The sequence below is a fragment of the Leuresthes tenuis genome, unplaced genomic scaffold (assembly GCF_036924035.1).
Source record: "Leuresthes tenuis unplaced genomic scaffold, fLeuTen1.0.hap1 SCAF_3, whole genome shotgun sequence".
NCBI lineage: Eukaryota > Metazoa > Chordata > Actinopteri > Atheriniformes > Atherinopsidae > Leuresthes > Leuresthes tenuis.
The window spans coordinates 14,110,440-14,130,405 of NW_027325357.1; the positions used below are offsets into that span (position 1 = coordinate 14,110,440).

Genomic DNA, 19,966 nt, shown 5'->3' on the forward strand with positions numbered 1-19,966 from the left:
AGGCTGCATGTGTGTGTGTGTGTGTGTGTGTGTGTGTGTGTGGCGAGAAGGAGATGAGAAAGCATGTGTTATTATAAATGGATTGATTTTAGCTTTTGAGGAAAGGCCTTTTGTGAGGAAATTAAAATGGTTTTATTTTGCTGCCCTTGTTTACTATACCTTCACTGTCCCTTATTTAGTTGTCAGTAATGCAGCAGCATGTGTGATTTCCTGATTTGAGTTACATGCATTTTCAGTAAGCACTGACGTCACCTCTGTAGGTTGTATAAAACCTGCCTTTGTTTCGTATAAACTGTTGTACAAGGTTGCAGAGTAAAATTCCCATTTACGTCACTTGATACTTGATTTGGATGTGGTGAACTACAGATATTCAGACTTTATGGCGCAGGATTTTTTGGGTATGACTGACAAAGCTAACTAACTATCTATAGATGGGACATAGAATTCTGTTGACACTTGTCCACAACACTGTGAATGCACACTTTTTGTACATTTTTGAGTGGGAATCGTAGCGATGCAGCTGGCAAGGCTAATGCTTTGCTCCACCCACTGAGTTACAGTCACACTGGAGATGGAGCATGAGGGAGGAAACTGATTAAATGTGCTACATGTACGATGTAGAAAAGGTGTTTTTGGTTAAAATGCAGCTGGTCTCAAATAAGATTAATTAAGGAGTTTTCTTTAGAAAGAATTCAAATGATTCCACCTATTTTGGTTGCTTACAGCTGCTCAGGTTTAGTCTTCATTGGTATAAGCCAGGGAAGTCCAAAGTCTGTCATCAAGGGTCGCTGTCCTGCAGGTTTTAGATGTTTTCCTGCTTCAACACACCTGATTCAGATGAAATGGATCTCTTCCAAAGATTAAGTTCTGCACAAGCCTGCTGATGATGCATTGATCTGAATCTGGTGTCCTGAAGCAGGGAAACATCTAAAACCTGCAGGACAGCAGTCCTTGGATGTGGATATTCCTGGTATAAGCTCACAAAATCACATATAATCATTATTTGAAGTCAGCGTTCAGATTCAAGCAGTGTTAAATAATGGAAGATGTTTGCTTAGACTCAGAAAGGTACCTTTTGAGGTAAAGGTGACTATGGAAAGTGAGTCTGATGATGTATATTCGAAGTGGGCGTGGCCACTGTGTCAACCATTAATTTCTGAATGTCTTTTTTGAAGCACAGTATCTGAAATCAAAGTGGACAAAAATCCATATTATTTTAGGCCTAATATAAAAAAAGCATTGACCTTTTACAGTGCTCGACATCAAATCCCCCATGCACGAACACTGTTGGTGATCTTAAATGCACATCATACTTCCACTAATCCTCACAGTTACAGTATGTTTTGTACATGAAGGAGCTACAGTTGGTAAAAGCTTACCGTTGAGGCCTGTGTCTGAAGGTGAAGCCAGAGATGTTTTGGGACCAGTGCCTAGTGGCCATTGGTGGTATTGCACCTTAATCCACAACTGCTCTGAATTCACGTTATGTGACCACGTTTGTTTTTATATAAAATCTATGTGAGAAAGGACGACAAACCAAATTTTATTCAGGGTGCCGTATTTAGTTCATCACAAATATACTTTCAGTTTAACAGTATTTGTAATAGTTGCGTCTTTTGTTTTATTAAAGTGATATAGAACATTTGCAAAAATGGTGCAAAATTGCTTCAAGATAATGTCTTTTAAATTACCTTTGCTATAAAATAGGATATACACTAAAATGACCATTATTTAATTACCTCTTCAAAGGCTCTTTTTTTTTTTTTTTTTATTGTTTCTTCTTTTTTCTGTGAAATGTAGGGGCTCTACCACTAAATTTTCACCCACAGAGGTAGGAAGCTGGAGTGGAGTGAGTTTTCTTTTAAGTGTCGGGTGTAATATAGATTTGACGTAACTGGAATGCTGTTTTTACTAAAAGTGTAAGTAATACTATTAGTCACTGTGGGTGGCGATTGGCGCTCCGAAGATACTTTCTAGTTCACTGATAGAAGCAGAGATCTACAGATTCTAGCCTACATGCGGGTTGCAACTGTAGAAATACCCTCACATAAAAAGTGTGAAAAACCACATCAGTGTAACCAGGATGCTGTACAGCACAGGAAACGCTTGAAAAAGCGGTTTGGAGATGAGCTTATAGGCAGATGCCTGCGTCACTGCTTTTTTTTCTCAATTCTTGTTAATGGCGTGTTTTCCCTTTCATAGTTTTTCTGAGAATCTCAACTGAAATGTTATTTATTTAGAATGTGCATGAAATCTTTTCATTGCATAAGATATTTGAGTGAAATCCATTCTTGGACCGTTTGCATGCCTCTGGCTTTTTGAACAAGCTCCAGTAGCTTTAGGTTTGTTCCTAATGTTTTCGTGCTTGGAGAATTTTCACATCCCATCACACAAATGATATTTTCATCTAAAGCTGTGTAATAGCCTCTGGAAAGGTTACCCTCCCAAGCTTCTGGAAACTTACTTGGGAGCTCGTATAGTTCTGAAGGTTGTGAATCCTAAGATTTGCAAGAAACGGGAACCATGTTAGTGTCTATGACTGCGCGCTGGATTTACACGCGGTTAAAATGGTTTGAGTCCACCTACATTGTGCCTGAGTATGCATATTTCTGAGTGTGATTAGTTGAAAGCGAGCGTGGCGGGGCGGGGTGAATGTAGGTCGGATGTAGTCATAGCTCTTCTGTTACCCTGGAGATGTCATTCGCAGAAATTTGAGACTCTTCTGGATGATAATGCAAGCTGTGCCTGTGAGATGAGACCTCGCTAATCTGGGCACCAGCAATTCATTTAATCACCTCAATAGAGCTCCATTAGCCTTCACTTTTAAGGAATATCAGTAAGTGCTGTCAATGAAAAAAGATTATGCATCAAGGTCATAGATGTGAGTGCTCCATCTATGAGCAAGCAATTAGTCAGGGCTTTTTTTTAACACCCTTTATGGCTCTCAGAGGGACTTTTGATTCATGTTTTGCTGGTTTGTCTTAGCTGTCTTGTGCATGATTCAGCTCATACGCTGCAGCTTCCGTGCCCTTCTGTCTCTTTCATGCGAAGCATGCTTGAAGATCTGCCAGATTGCTTAAATATATTTCACATGCAAGGATTCCTAAACACATTTATCCAAGAGAAGCATAAGCTTCCGCATGCAGCTCTTTTCTGGAATGCACACTGCGTCTTTTTTGTCACAATACATATGTGCTGCTCAGTTTGTTTAGTTTCAAAGCTGTAGCAAACCGTGGAAGCTGACCCAGATGACTACTTTTAGATTAAAACTTAATCTTAGGAGCAGTCCTCACAACAAGGTCAGAAGGCCGTATATTTCTCCCGATCAGTATCGTTTAGCAAAGACGAGTCTTGTAATGCTATAAAGAATGGACTCTTGGTATTTTGGTGGTGTTGAAAAAGGGATAGTACACCCGCTTTCAGTTGGGAGGGTTTTACATATCAGGACAAAATTAGAAAATAAGAAACGTGGTCCTTATCAGTTCTTACAATGAGGGAACGTGACACATCACACTTTAATTCTCTATTCACTGTGTGAAAGACTGAGTTCACCCCACGATTAAGTAGCATGTAGGGTAACAACCTTTAGCATGAATAACTTGAAAGTAATTGGTCTGTCACATTGTTGTGGAGGAATTGATAGAATATCATATAATTTACCTGATTTTTGGTCAATGATACAGTGTGATATGACGTGTTGTTGGTCGGAGGTTGTATTTGAAGTGAGGTTTACTTCCTTTTTCACACAACTGCATGTTGGTAAATGAGTTTGGGATTTTGCATTGACCTTTGTCAAAAATGAACAACTAAAATGTGACGTCTTGGTTCGATTCGCGTTTGAACGAATGGAATAGATGCAAATGAAAGTTTACTGGATCTGCCGGTTCTCATCTTAGATGCTGACTCGTGTGTCATGAATGACGGATCAGCATTCACTCACATTTGCAACCACTGTTTGTGGGGCAAATGTTACGTAAATGGTTTGCAGGCGCGTGGCCTCGAGACATTTCAGGACATGGTTGCAAGGGAGGGGAAACTCCCCAAGTTGACTTCATGCTGCCTCACTCTGACGGCAATGCTTGCATTATATTAGATGTGTTAACTTTTTGTTAATTTCACATTGAATTTATTAAAAATGAAAGGTTAAAACAACAGTTATTCTCTGAATTGCTCTTCAGAGCTGCAAATTTAAGCAAATATCCGACTGTTTGCGATTCTACTCCAATCTTTGACTTTGCTTTTGCCGTCTAAAAAAATTGAAATTCGTCTCAACTCATCCAGAGACGGAGTGACACTACGTGGGATTTTTTCCTTTCTCTTCTTTTTCCGGATATATGTTTTCTTTCGGAGGAAAAGAATCTCAAATGTTGACCTCTATGTTCATCTCCAGCCTCCTCTCAGCTCCTCGCGGGCTCACTTCAGGCAGAGTGAGTAAATTCCCCGCTGCATTTCTTCCAGGTGAAGAATGCCAAAGAAAATCGGGAGCAGTGCTCAACCAGTTTAAAAATGCTTGAAATGTTTGCTCTTGAAGTCAAACAGTTGAGGAGATTGTTGCTGCTGGCATGATTTTATTTTTTTCTCCTCTGCACCTGCACGCAGGAAAAAGAAAATTAGTTAGAAGTGAATGTAGGTTACTGTTGATTGCCTGGTAAACACTGAATCCCCCCCTCTGCATTTTCACCGAGGTCCACAGCTCTTACATGATCTTGTTAAAAGGGAAATGTAGCTTTGGTCTGTAAATGTTTGAGTGTACAAAGATGGGGCGCAGGGCTGCCTTCTGCAGAGGCCCTGGACCTTGCTTTGATCTCATTATAAAATGCAAATACGCAGTACCCTAAACAGATCAAAGGTTCAACTTCCCATTGGATCTGAGGCTTAATAATAGTAGCCTGGAGCAAGTCTATTTTTTAAAGAAGCGATTTGGTAGCCACTGGTCCTCCAGGACATTATTTACTCTGGAGATAATGTTCCTGCTCTGACTAGGGACTCGCCACAGTTCAGAAAATCTTTGCTGCTTTTGCTTATTTGAATAAGATTGGGCAGGTATGAGCACTTGTACCTTCTGCTCATATCTCCCACCTCAACCTCAGGTTTGCAGGGCCTGAAATTTGAAAGTGTAAAATTGTTTTGGTGCTCGACTCTCGCAGACCTTCATTATCTCTGTTAGCCTGGATCATCATTCCTCTGTATTGTAGGCGGTTTTTGATTTTTAAGGACTTAACTGCATATTTCATCAGCACTGGTAGACATTTATTTCCAGAAATGCTTTATTCTTTTTGTATCCTGAAACGTTCGCCTCTCCGGTTTGGTCTCATATTGAGCTTTGCTAAGAAGTTAGTCTTATAAGTGATGAGATTTTCCAGCAGTGTTTTCAGAGCTTTTTGTCTCAGCCTGGATTCCTGGTTAATTGTAGAGACAGCAAAAGTGGCCCGGCACGGACTTTTTCAGTTTGTGAGAGAGGTAGTGATTCATTCGGCAGCTAGTTTGATCCTGCTGTGAGGCGGGTTCCCGTGTCAGGAAGCTCCAGCCTGGCCACCCGCCCACCAGCCTCACCTTGTACCCGCCTACCGGTGCCCCACCGCTCACGTTGTGGCCCTTGTAGTGGGCGGGGAGGGCAAGCTGGCAAGCCTTGGCATGGATACTTTTTGGCAGGAGCTGCTGTCCCCACACTGCACTGAGTGAAGTGCCGACTGCAGTGCTGTACATAAAAGGCCCGAGGCTCGTGTTGCTACCTCTAGTGGCCTGCAGGCTGGTGTTAGAAATGTTGGCTTCAGTTTTATTTGAATTTGTAGCAGTCACTTTAACAGCCAATGCCAGGGCCTTACTGTTCATCCAGAACACACTGTACACACTGCTCACCTTTTACAATGCAATGTTCTGGTGAGCAAACATTCATATGGATGTTTCTTAGTTACACCTACCTAAACATTTTCGCAGACTTCTCATCCTGCTCGGAGCTCCTTCGGCAGCGTGAGGAGGACCGAGTCAATATTAGGCGGGCGGTCACAAAGTTATTGCCGATCATCCGCATATGACCTCCGTTATCATTTAAAGGCGTCATTAACTCTTAACAGCTTTCTCCCATCTGCTCTTTTTGCTCAGTTAGATGTGATGCAACAGTCAGTTGTAAAAGCTGTTGATCATTGTCATCAATTGATTGAGAGAACTTCCTCCTCTGTGATAATGAGATCTGTCCAAGTCGATACTTGACTCAGAGACAGACACGCTCCATTTCTTCCCTCCGTCAGTCTCCTACGTACTAGAAATCATTTGTGGTTTAGACAATCCAAAAAAAAAAGGAAAGGCTGTTGATCCTTATGCAGATTCTCGGTCATCGCTTCAGGCGTTCGAGGTGGAAAAAATTACATATGAGAAATTGTTGAGACACTCTTGTTAGTTGTTAATAATAGATTAACATGAGAAGCCCGGGACCTCTCTCAGTATAGATGCAGTTAAGACTTGGCCTTTATCTTAGCTGAAGAGAAGTGAACATTGTTGATCGGTACATTCAGCTGACTGACAGTAATCGGGCACATAAGGTTTCTGGAGTTGTTTATTTATGTGAGATCATTACCTCTGGCAGGCACTGCCCTGTGTTTTTGTCTCTGATCTGTTTTCTGAAGCACAGTTCGGCTTCAAAATCTCCCTCGATGTCACAGTTTAAGTTGGAAATGGCAAGAAATTTGAAACACTTTTCAGGGGAACGCACGACTGGGGAAAAATCATTAGCCAGTTCTAAGACTCTTCAAAGAGGAAGATGAAGGACCGCTCAACAATTCTTAAGGACGCCGTCAGTAGATGGATAGATTTAAACAAAAGCTCTCTGCTTTACTTGTATCTCCACTTTTCCCTTCGAGTGGACTTTGGCCATAATCATTTTTCTGCTTGGTTCGGCTTCACTTTGTCTATTAGTGAAAGTGTTCATTAAAAGCTTGACATTGATTTTTTTTTGTTGTTTATTTCCAAAGAAAATAAAATCACGGAGATATTTTCTATCCGTCCTTCTTCTCAGCAGAGCGAAGCTGTGTGAAGCTCAAAAGCTCATTCGATTAATGTGACCAGTAATGAACAAAATCACATGTAATAAGTGATTATTACCAGATTAGATTTACGTTTTGCACTTTACTTTGTCAACTGGCTGTAATTATATCTGCTTCTCCTTTCTTTCGAATGCTAAAGAAGCAGCAGATTGATCAGCGGTGGAGACATTATGCAGTTGTTTGCATCAGCAGGACGTTTTGAAGCGTGATCACTACTCCACAAATGTTTGCCAACTTTTGTCAGCAGTCGTCAGGTCGCGTTACACACCAATGAACTCTCCTTGTTTCTGACTGGCCCTTTGTGCTCATTAGCTTTAATCGTTAGTTCGGTGATTGACTGAGGTAAAATGAAATCCATCCCTCCTTAAAAAGGCTTAATGTGAAGGCAATGTGGGACTGAAAAATGGCTTAGTAACGCAACGACTGCTCAGATGTGAATATCGCCCTACCTTTTGTTTACACTGGGATCACAGATGGTTCCTTTTAAAATAGCTTCTTGTATACACACTGATTTTTGCCCTGACAAGGAGGAGCAGAAAGGAGGGAGGTGTCCATTTGAATGCTGCTTTCTATAAATAGAGAGCAGTCCCTGGAATCTGCCTTTAACTGTGATTCTGCGCTGTTAAATTCTCCTAAACTGAGTTAGACGGTCATTGCTGCCACTGGCATAGTCTCTGCGCAGAACACACTTTAAAGCAAGATTTTCACAACTGTTTCAAGAAGACACTATTTGAGTGTTTTTTTTTTCGTTTTTTTTTTTTGTGGGTTTCTAATTATTTTTTTTAACCTGTCCTGGTCTTTCATTGTAATTGATAATAGTCATAATTATGGTTGCCTCAATGCTTGCAGCTAATTGACCCGTCAGCACTGTAGCTTGCACACAGAATTTCATTTTTGGAAATTAAACAGAAAGAGGCTACAGGACTAATTAGTGGAGGCTGGAAAAAGACGTTTTAAAAAAAATGCAACCCGAGTCTGCTGATGTGGTCGAAGAGTGCGGCTCGACTAATTTAAGCCTTCCAATGAATATGCACTCCGAGTGATTGGGAACACACCCGTGCTGTCTGATATTCTGACTGTGGGTCATTCACACCTGAGAGGAATTTTAAAAGGGGCAGATGGCCCCAATGATTGGCGTGTTGATGAAATCTGCATGGCAAGTAATTATCGTGAGATACGTCTGGCCACTTGTTTGATTCCATCTTTGTTTTCATCTACTTTCTCCCTTCGCCTGCAATTATTTAACCCCATCACCCTTTGCGCCGCTCTCACACAGCTAATGGCTTCACTCCCTTCTTCGCCACCCCCTCCTCCCCTTTTTTTTTCTTTTAAAGATGGAAAGGAGCCATGTTTCTTTCCATGACTGTGCCGATTGTGTTTTTTTTTTTGTTGATAACGATGTCACCGTGGCCGAGAATATGTAGGAAAATCCTTTTTTTTTGTTCTCTGCCTTGTCACCGAACCAGGATGGCTGTCTCTTATCCCAGAGGGATATTTGATCATCCTGCTGGTGCGTCCTCAGTGGGGTCAGTGGTCTGTGAGAGAGTGGAGGGGGGCCAGTGACACAGCTGTGGCAGTCGAGTGGAACCAGTGATGGATTACATGCCAGAATGGGGCTCGCTGGCTTTCCAGGCGCCTGTATTGACAGTCACATCTCTCGCGTCTCACATTTGGCATCAGCAGGGCTAGTCGCAGGTCATGCTAGCCACAAATGTTACATGTGAATATCACCCTTATAATTGCTCGTTTGTCAACGTGACATCTGAAAAAGTTTCCCAATGCAGCGTTGTCTAATTAAACCTGCTGTGACAGACCAACCTGAAAAGAAACCCGTTAAATTCAGCAACTCCCGGTACGTGACGCTTCTTCAGCTCGTGCACATTTGTCATCTGGAAAGTCCTTTAAGGGTAATTTCATTGTGTTTCTACTTTTTAAAGTCACTGAAATGCTTTTGTGCGAACAGTAGCCCGAACTATGTTAAGGTTTGGCTTTTTATTTTGGTATTCAACATTAACCGCCACCTTTATTTTACTCCAAATTGTGTAGGCGCTCTTCTAATGGTATGTAAATTGTTTTGTGAATGTGTGTGTGTTCATGTGTGCGCTCACAGTGTTTATAAATCCAAGCCTTGGCTCTAAGCCCTTCAGCCTGTGCTCTACCAGCCGTAAGGCCACAGCCTCTCCTCACCAGTTAATTGCATCTGAATTAGTCCATTAATGTGGCCATGTAGAGGGATGAAAGGGTGCACGGAGGTGTCTGGCCTCTTTTGACCACTGCAATGTATTATTAATGGGTCAGCAAGTCTGGCAGCTCCACATTAACTTGGCTAATGGACTGTAGGGTGGGTCTGTGATTCCTTTTCAGAAGGAAATCAAATCTAATACATATTAGGGGGGGAGCTTTTCCTAGGCTTTTGTGTACCTTGGTGCCAGGACAGCTGTGACTGGAGCGAGCCAATGTTTAGTTTTTTTCTTACATCTCAAAAACATTGCTCTTGAATGTGATTCATCAGGAAGGCCTTGAGCATATTTCTTAAAATATAGTACAAACTTTCATTTGGACAGAAGGATGAACTGGTTAGAATGTGTAAAAACAAAGATTAAAGAGATCATTTAAGTTTTTTTTTTTCTAAATTGTGTGACATTTTTCACAAGTAGTTATCACGATATCTGCAGTAAGCAGGAGTCAAGCTAACAGCTACTGAGAGCAGGGACCAAAGAAAACTGAATGATTGCCATCTGAAATCACTCAATCCTTAAGAATAAAAAAAAATCAGTGAAGATTTTTGTCATTTTTTTGCATCAACCGGAACAATGTTTCTGCGTGGCTGCCAAGCAAATCCTGCCACTGAACTTTAAAATGTGACTTTGACAGTACTGACTACTGTGTTGGCTACAGCTGCATTTTATCAGCATCAAGCAGATTTTTGCAGTCTTCACTAAATGTTTATAATGAGAACAGCAGAAAATGGTGTCTTTTTTTTCCTCCTCTTTACTCCAGGCCAGATGCACTTCGGTGCCTTGGGATGACTGCCGTGGCTGTAAGACAAGTGATTGAGTGACTGACTGTTCAGATTTCATAACATTTCCTTTTGGGTTAAAAAAAAACAAAAGAAGTAATCAAAAGAATAAATAGACATAGAAGGTAAAGGAGTTTGTGTGACTGCTTTTATGATTGCAGACCAATGGTTGGTGATTGAGCATCTTTGTTCAAACAGACAATAACAATTAAAGGTCAGAACATCTCAGTTTCTCCTTGTTTCTTCTGGTAGGTGCGATGTGTTTTCAGCTGGGCTTGCTCTGTTTTGCACTCTGTGTTCTATAAGAAACCTTCTTATGCAGTCTTTAGATAAAAAGGATTGTGTTTATGTAGAAGATGTACAAGACTTTCTCTGAGGTGACTTAATTTGTCTAACTCTTAAGTGGCCAGTTGGCACGAGCCCGTCACCATTAGTAGCTCCAGTCAGTTCTTCATTGTTAGTGTGCACTGTAGTCAGCAGGCTGCTGTGAGCCATCGTCAGAGGATAGCATCAGAGGCTCCTCTTCTGCCTGATAATTAAGTGGCACACTGACAAACGGCTTTCATCAGATCCCTCATGTGGAACTGAGAGCATGCGAAGGCTTTCAGGGAGGATAAACCAGAGGACGTCACTTTGCCTCCAATCTTTCATGGCCTTATGCTGCCTCTGCAGTGGAGGAAGAAGGGGGGGGGATCGTCCTGCGAAGCACAGGAGAAAAGTGCGAGCCAACCTCAGACAACTAGACTCAATTTACAGCACTGAATAAAGCAACTGTCCTTGCTGGTCTGGTCAGATTGTGCTGTACCAGTTTCCCAGTTTGTCTTGGATGACCAAGCATACATTTACAACAACTTCTTACCCATTTGAGAATCTCAGAAATGTTTGTGAACTGGGAGCTGACATAACTGAGTAGACGTGTGGGCGGGGCTTTATCTGCAGCCAGCTGTTATGACGGTGACATAAAATGTGTCATCACTAGAACTTACTTTATCAGTGCCTTTAGAAAGCCTCCTCGAGCCTCTATGATCTATTTCAGCCTTTTAGCCGGTGTCTGTTTAAGATGAGCTTCACTCAGTAGCTAAAGTGGACATTTGGATTGATCTAATAAATTTTGTGCTTTATTTATGAGACATGGTTAAGCAGCAGTAACTGTAACTCAACAGGCGCATTTTTACATTTGAGTGTGTTTAATGACTAAAAGATGACTCACTCACTGCAGACGCTGTGATCGGGTTAAGACCCCAAGATACCTAAACTTCTCCTCTTAAGGTAACAACTCATCCCCCCCCGGTCCTCCCAGGACCCTCATCCCAGCTTCTTCATACTTGGCTGCAAACTGTCTATTGCTGCTGGAGCCCACAGGACCACATCACTGGCAAAATGCTAATTTGCAATTTGCAATTTTCCTCCAAAAGGTGGCTGGTCCTCTGCGTTAAAGCCAGCTGAGGTGGGGATTCTGGAATCTGATCAGGATGAGGAAGTGTTTTGGACATGTCCTACTGGAACGAGGCCTTTGGGCAGACTCAGAACTCACTGAAGAAAGTTTATATGTTGGTTGGCTTGGCAACGCCTCAGTGTCTCTCTGGAAGAGCTTGAGGAGGTGGGAGGGGAAGGGGAGGTCTGGTGATCTCTGCTTAGACTGTTGCTATAAAGACCCAAAAGGAAAATGGACAGATGGATTTTGATCATCTTGTGTTGGAGTAATTAAGGGTATAGATTGGAATGACATGCTGGACCTACGTGGGTCAAATTCTGGTCTGAGTACTGCTGTTTTTTTGTATGTTTGTATGTTGCCTACCTTTTATCGATTTCTATTTAAATGATTTATTTTTTTATCCCTCCACACATCAGACTTTTTCCCTCTCAGCTTAGATTACTATGTCGTATTACAGCTTTATTGCTCGATAACGCCAGATAACGTTTGCCATCTCTCAAAGCTGCCAATTTGTGAAAAGGTCTTTTCTCATCGTCATTTCTTCAGAATCCTTCCCGGTTCATTGCCAGTGACAACCCCGTTGAAGGTCAGAGTTGTTCTGAAATCATCCACTTAATGGAATCACGCTACAATTCTGCACGCCGCCCCATGCAATAGTGTAGCAATTCCAGCAACACCAGAGGTTGCACGAAGCAGTTTAATTGTGCAAGGTTCGGTTTTGACTGAGATAGAGTGGGAGAGGCACAAATATCAGGAAAAAAGAAAGAGACAAAGACGGATGGCTCTCTGAGGGACTGTGATCAAATGGGCCTCATATGAGTGACTCGGAGCTTTTGTTGTGGTGTGACCTGCCATTCATCGTCGCATTAAGTGAATTTTTTCCCCCCACAGCTTTTCAAATCTACAGTGACCGACTCACAATTTAAAAAGGGAACGCTCCAGTTTCAAGTGTAGCATTCAAGTCGATGCTGTCACCCTGAGTGCACCTGCAAAATAATGTGGCCGGGTTTTTTTCTCTCTCTTTAATTTCTGCAGGTCCGCTCCAAGGTTGGCCTTAAATGTCATGAAAGATACATTTTTTTAAAAAGCCTTCGTTGGATAAGGGGAATGTGGGTGCAATGCTTTAGTTAGATAGAGTTCAAAGCATTTGTGGTGAAACTTTTGGTCTTTAACCTCATGCCTTCTGTTGAAAAGGGAAACATCCTTGGTGCAGCATTCATAAACTTCTTATATGCCACGAGGGAACTATAGGGGTTTTGTGTTGGCTCAGCCTATTATCTGAGCTGTATAGGTTTCTGTATCCTTGGATTATCCTCAGCAAAATGACTTGTCAGGTAGGGTAAGATTACTTTGCAGGTTTTTTTTTTTTTGTACAATCAGAATAAGCAGGTTAGCTTTACGTTTAGCATGTGTTTCCAAATTTCTTTGGTTAATGTGTATGAGACGGTGGTTAATATGTAAACAGCCTGGTCCAATACGGACGGTTGTCTTTATCAGGAACAGTCGTATGCTGAGGTCGACATATGTTGCCTTATTGTATTTGACGAGAATAAATGTCTTACCTCGCATATTTACCTGAGATAGCCGTCTTCCGCAGATGAAGAACATGTTGTACGTTAGTCTATACGCTTCACCTTCCCTGCAGTTTGAATGTATGAAACTAGCCCCTGGAAACAATAAACCCGTGGAGGCTGATGCAAACCAGTGACCTGTGTTCTCTGTTGGCCTCCCTGTTGTTCCTGCTGGACTTTGACAGCTTTGATTTATTTATTTATTTTTTCATTTTTGTCTCTTCCTTTTTTCTTTTTTTTTTTCATTTTACTTTCTTAATTGCTCTCTGCAGCTTTTTGGACGGCCTTACAAACAGCATCCACTCATCTCACCATAGCAAATGTCACCATTTCTACCATTCCCAAGGTCCTTTTTGAATCCGCACATGTAATTGCTTATCAAGCTAATTTCTTTCTTGCATGTATTGCCCTCATTAAACGAGCCTGCCAATGAAAAATGGGTTTAATTTAGCCAAACGCTCACAGTAGAGGGCTTTGAGAGAAAATACAATTTCCCATACTGTCATGTCCTCCTGCAAAAGTGGCTGTTGAGTTTTAATTACTATAATACCTCAGAGTGTCACATTAGATGACCTGAAACAGATGGCAAAATTCAGCCATCAGTCAGATTTATCTGGTGAGCTTGTTTTCTTTTGGACTTTGCATCATGGACGCAGAGGTCTCCCAGCTCAGAGTAACAGGTTATTATATTTATGACAGATTTCACCTTGGCATGTATTTTTCTGCAGCAGGCGAGCAAACACTTTATGTTTTATTAAAGCTACATACAAGTGAGTAAAGATCAGAGAGTGAGCAGCATGCCAACATATTACTATTAGATGCCAAGGGAGCTAGATCAAATGCCTTTGAAGATGGTTTTAAAAACATGAATGTTGAAAATCGTTGAAGTTGATTCCATCTGTATTTGAGCTTGAGCTCTACGTCTCTCAGTAGCTTCTGTAGATGCGAGAGTGTGTTGTGGTGTTCTTGCATACATCTCGAGTCTGATGTTATGGTGCCAGAGAAGAGGGGTCACTGCGCTCTTTTAGGCATGTTGAAGACGGCTAAATAAGTCTTTGATAGGTGATATAAAGTATTTCTGTCGTGGGAGTCAAGAAGCCATTTTGATGGGGCACCCCTGAAAGTCTAGGTTTTCCAGGAGTGAAGCTGGACGGTTAAACAAAGGGGTTACAGTTGTTTTACAGTGTTTAGAATAGACATCCAACCTCAACATCACACAGGTTTCCTGATCAGCTGCAAGACCCTCGTTCTGATGTCTTTAGTGTCTTTTAGACCATGTTGTAATTGTACCTGTGCAAACTTACCTTTTGCCCGTGTGTGTGTGTGTGTGTGTGTGTGTGTGTGTGTGTTGTAACTTTTTCATTTTCTGTTTGAAAGCAGGGCCACGCTGAGCCAATGCTGTGGCATCCCACATGCCTTCCCACACCCACTACAAATAGACAGTGAAGGTGCTACATTCCGTGGCCTGGGTACACATCCTCGAGGCTGAGGAGTATGTTCTGTGTTGGTGGGCATGTCACTGGGTCCATACAAAATAACAAAGGCCTAAAAATACTGTAATCTACCTGTGTGTCTGTGTACGAGTGCTCATACCCGTGTGTTACTGTATCTGTAGTGATTCACCTCCCGTTTCCTCCGTTGTGGCCTTGTTGGCTGCACTTTAATGGTATTTACTGTCATGCGTCTTTCTTCTTTGGTTCCTCCATCTTTCCTTTCTTTAAGGTCGGTCTGTCTGTCTGTCCTGCTAATGAAGTGCTCAAGTTCAAACTTCTCATGTCTGAATTAATTGAAGCTTTCCAGCATGATGTCCTGAAGCCAGTCGAATACTTCATGAATATATTCTTATTATTTTGATATTAACCTTAGTAATAATGATTTTCATCACCACAGAATCTTATTATTGTTTTTGATAAATAAATCTCTTCCAATTAGCTGGAAACCCGCTTTGTTATGTATGATCATTTAGTTATTTTGTTTGTGAGAAGAATTCAGTGTTATCTGAATATTTTTATGGTTTACTGTCGATTGACTAATTCTTTAAAGTCTAGTTTAATATTTTCAGGTGTTCTAGTTTCAGATTTGTCATCTGGGATCTGAGTTTTTGATGAATATGATTTTAAATTCTTATTTCTCAGCAGAATTATCTCTCTGAGAGCAATTTGTCAGTCCTTTCATTGACGCAGCATTGAGCTGCAGCAGATGCTGAAATCAAGTGTTAGATGCGCTTCAGCCCCTGTATTTCCACCACTGACTCTGACACAAGTCAGTGTTTGAGGTGATAGCTAAAGTTGATTAACGCTACATGGTCATTTGTTTTATCATTGGTAAGAGTCTTTCATGCTTTCCATCTGTATTGTAGTTTCCCGCTAGTCGTTCCCTTTTCATTCACTCTACAGATCTTATTTTTTAACATCCATCATTCAGACTTGCTGACAAGTCTGTCAGAGACTCGGTTCTCATCTTCCAACCAGCAGAGTTTGCTGCAGCTCGTGTGAATTGTCTCATTCTCTCAGCTCCTGGACAAATGCTCCATTCAAGAAATTAGATTTTTCCCAGGATATAAAATGTACTTATTTTCTTCCATTCCAAACGTCCTGCCATACATTATACCTTCTTTATTGTGATGTAAAACAATACGATGCCTGACATAAATAAATTAAATTAAATTAAAAAAAAAATAATTAAAAAAAAAAAAATATATATATATATATATATATATATGATGTTTGGCGACATCAGCTCAACTAACCACATTTATTTTTGTTTACCATCATGGCCCGCTGTTCACTCATCTCAGGGCTAACTTTTACTTAATTTGCTTGTTATCAGCACATTAATCACTCGTACCTGACACCGTTTATTCCCGCCTATTTTCCCCACTGACTGCAGTGCTGCACCAAACGCTTTGATCACACAGACGGCTGTTGCTGCATCATAGTTTCATCTCAACACCTGAAGATCACCTTTCAGTCGTCTTAAACTCTCTGGAATGCTTCAAGGAAACTCGCACTTATCTTTGCCCACTGTTATATTTCCCACCTCAGACAAAAAAAAAGAGAATAAGAAGAAAAAATGTTGCACAATTTCAGTTTTTTCTCTCATTTTTTTATTATTATTTTGAAGCTATGTCTGAAGGCATGAAGTTGCAGATAGGTGGTGTGAAACTGGCAAGTCCTAAAACACACAATGGCATTGATTTATTCCCGCTGGACCACGCTGTGAGTCCTCTCCCTTGGCTGCTGGTGTTCATCCCTATGTCATAACTGGTATATGTGTATGAGCACGTCTTTATGAGCAGCATGCAGAGTTTGCTCCCTTGGGTCCCTGACCATGTACACAGGGTGCCGCCTCCTTCCCAGCTGTGAGAAGCAGGGCTCTGACATGGCCTGTCCCTTTAGCTCACTCTGAACGTTTGACACGCCGAGCGCAGAGGTCAGCCTGACCTACTTTCCCCTGGCGGCCCTTCTGCTGAGCTGCAGCGCTTCTCAGCAGGGGAGGGGGGGCAGCGAGGGTGGAGCTGCATACGCCTCCACTGCTGTCCTGGTGTGTTAAATCATTGCCATTTGTTAGGAGACACGTTCTAGTGTGTGTGTATGCATTTTTTAGGTGTGTAGGAGGCATCCCACATTCACGGACACACACACACACACACACACGCAGGCAGGCTTGTTCTGAGGTTGAACGTGAAGTGCTCTGTGGGGGTTGCAGGTAGATGCTGGGCAGCACTTGGGCAGAACCCCTGCAGTGAGCTCTGTCTGACTCACTTTGTGTACAACCGCTAACACTCTCTGACCTCTTCCACCTACTTCATTTCCTTCTACTGTAGATCTACTTATACCTTTATGGCAACTCGCAGCCCGTCGTCTCAAAGCAAAGCCTTCACACAGACCTGGATGGTAAATTTTAGCGCTTTGATCTCAATCTTAGAGCTGTTGTGGTAATACTGACTTTGGGTTTATATATCCAGTGGCCTTACTGTTTCATCAGCTGTTGTATTATTGCTTTTCTTTTCTGTCCTACTCAGCAAATGTGATCCATCAAATGTGGTGTCTGCCGCTGTCATCTTGATGCTTCTTTCGTAATCACCTTCATCTCCTCCAGTGACCCACAGTTTGTTAGTTCACACAACAGCTGTGTCTTAAGGAGGGGGAAGATTTTTACCTTAGACAATATGGGATGTTAAAGTCCCAGGGCCTGAGAGTATGGGAGGAAAGCAGGCAGGCAGGCAGGCAGAGTTCATTAAAAAGTAAACTTTTGATGTAGCAGCATGCCATTGCTGCTTGACTGTATCAATGATTTAGGCCTAGCAGAAGGTCCTTAATGGATAGAGCCACCTCTCTGCAAGTTCAGCTGCCTCTGTCTGCTTGGTATTAAGTGGCACACACACACACACACACACAGGCTGTGAGAGAAAGTGTTTTAAAGTACTTCAGTGTGTACGGCATTGTAAAGCTTGTATGACGAACCCTCCCACTTCGACACTCTCTTGTTGCACATGTGTCGGGGGTTTAAAGCCGCATGGACTGGCTAAACTGAGCGCCTCTTATCTGTTTGTGACCGTCCGCGATGGCCGACCACACTGTGCGCGCACATCGTTTCATTCATCTAAACTAACGCAAACTATGACGAGCCAGAAGCATGAAGAAAAATAGGACAAGGCAGCTGTGACGATGCTGTGTCTTGCAGCTTTTGGGAAAAAAAAGCCTGATTTGGATGAGAACCTATTTGCCTGAGAGTGGGCAGTATCAACAAACATGCAACAATGGAGTTAATCAGTAAATGGTGCTGCCCTGGGGCCATCGGATTACTGTTACTGTCTCTCATATGTCAAGTCTACATGATGTATGAGATGTGATTCTGCAGACTAGATTTTTCTGTGTCATAGCAGAGCACAATTTCACTTGGACGAAGAGTGGCACAAATCTGGCTTAATTACATTCAGCTCACATAAGCGTTCTGATCCCAATCCAAGTCGGAGCACTTCCTTATCTGGTTACGGAGACCTGACAACAACCAAAAGATCCTGTGGTCTGAGATGTGTTCATAAATGTATTCTGGTGCGTTACAGCGGTCGTAATGATTGTGCATGGCTTCTGCTTGAAGTAAGATGGACTATAGCTCGGACTGTTGGTTAATAAATTGGTTAATAAATAAATAAATGGGTTAATACATTTGTCGGTCAGCTCCTAAAACATGAAGGAAACAGCCTGGATAACTGTGCCGCTGCTGCCATTTGATTCAAACAAACATGGGTCATGTTTTCTGTTATCATTCTGAATTCATTATATTTTGGTGCTGAAACGCTCTTCTTTCTCCAGGAACAGCTATTTTCTTTTCTTTTTTTTTTTTTTTCTGTTAGCTAGAATTATCCTTAAACAGTTCTTAAGCTTTTTTCTTGTGATTCCTAAAAGCCTCGAGTATAGCGCTAGGACAGTTAACATCTGTTTATCTTATTACATTAAATATTTTCTGTTGCTTTTGTTGGCAGTTATTCGGTTTCTCTGTTCTGATATTTGGGGTCATTTACTGTTTCATATCAAACATTCAATCTTGCAATGTATTTTTTTTCTTCCTCCCGTTCACAAATCCCAGCTGCTAAAATGAATTGTGTGACATCGCAGTGGTGGAAATGTCTAAAACGTCACATTTCAATTTTCGTCTCTTTCTTCGTCCTTTTTCATACGCATATATTTTATATAAGTGAACGCTAAGATGTGAGCGTCTGTGTGTAATATGAAAAGCTCAGTTTTCAGCCGATGGCAAAATAAGGGCTGTCCTGATTCAGGAGGAAATTTAATCCATAAGTCACAAAAGCACAGAGCCTTGACTGAGGTGACTGATTATAAGATGAGTGGCCAGAGGGTCCTTGGAATGATGGACCAGCCAGTTCACTCGAGGTAGAAGAGCTCAGTGATTGCACCAGAGAGTAGACTTTGACCATGGCTTGCAGGTAGGAAGGATCAGCATTTCCTGTACTAAAGGGCTTGTAGATACTATTTGATATTTAAAAGATAGATTTTTGGTTGAGTTTCCCCTCCGGTACAAGAAGAGGATGATTTTGACTGCGGCCCCCATTACTCCCTGCATCTGTGGGCGAGCGACGTTAGACCACAGCTTGATTGCGCGGGTATTTCAGAGTGATTTAACGAGTGAGATTGACCACATTACAACGGGCCTGTCATTATCATCCCTCCCGTGGTATAATTGCCTATAGTGTTGAATAAGCGGCTCCCATCTTTTGCACTTGGGGGTGTTTGACTCTTTAAATCTCTTTGTGCGTCTCTCTGGGTTAACCTCTCGCATCCGTTAAACTCATCAGAGAATCTTACAGCTTTTTAGCGTGACCATCTGTCAATACTAGACCGCAAAGTGGAGCTAAGAGACATGTGCATCCACTGGCTCTTGCGAGCCCTTAGCTGGTCTGGCTCCTGCTGCTTCTGAGAGCCTTGCTGTTGCTGGTTAACCCGGGCCTGGAGCATTGCTCTCTTTTTGGGGCCGCTTCAGTCCGCCTCGCCTCCCCAATCAGACAGCTGAACGAACGCTCCTCTTCACCACTGCGGAGTAGCTTATAACACTGTAATGAGTTAACTTTCAGAATGATCTACATAATTTATTTCCTGCCCCCACAGGAGGCTGCTGAAGCATTAATTAATATCAGGCCCTGCTATCAGCAACCATCCCAGTGTGGGATTCCTTCTGGCTCCTATTTTTGGCACCCGTGGAATTTGATATGTTGTGCAACCCGAATGCAGTTTGTTGGACATTAGTGAAAGATATGGTTTTGGTCTAATGGAGCTCCTGTCTGAACTGCTGTTGCTAAAACAAGCAGACATTAAAGACGAGAGCTGTGACTGGAGCTAAATGATTCATGATTGCTTGCGTAATCAGATTTTTTTTTTTT

At 42.0% G+C, this 19,966-nt stretch overlaps 1 protein-coding gene across 1 annotated transcript in view; it reads left to right on the forward strand.

Annotated features, from left to right (window-relative positions):
• foxj3 (forkhead box J3) overlaps positions 1–19,966 on the forward strand; it is a 72,608-nt gene that overhangs the window by 30,732 nt on the left and 21,910 nt on the right. The gene's annotated exons all lie outside the window — the stretch shown is intronic.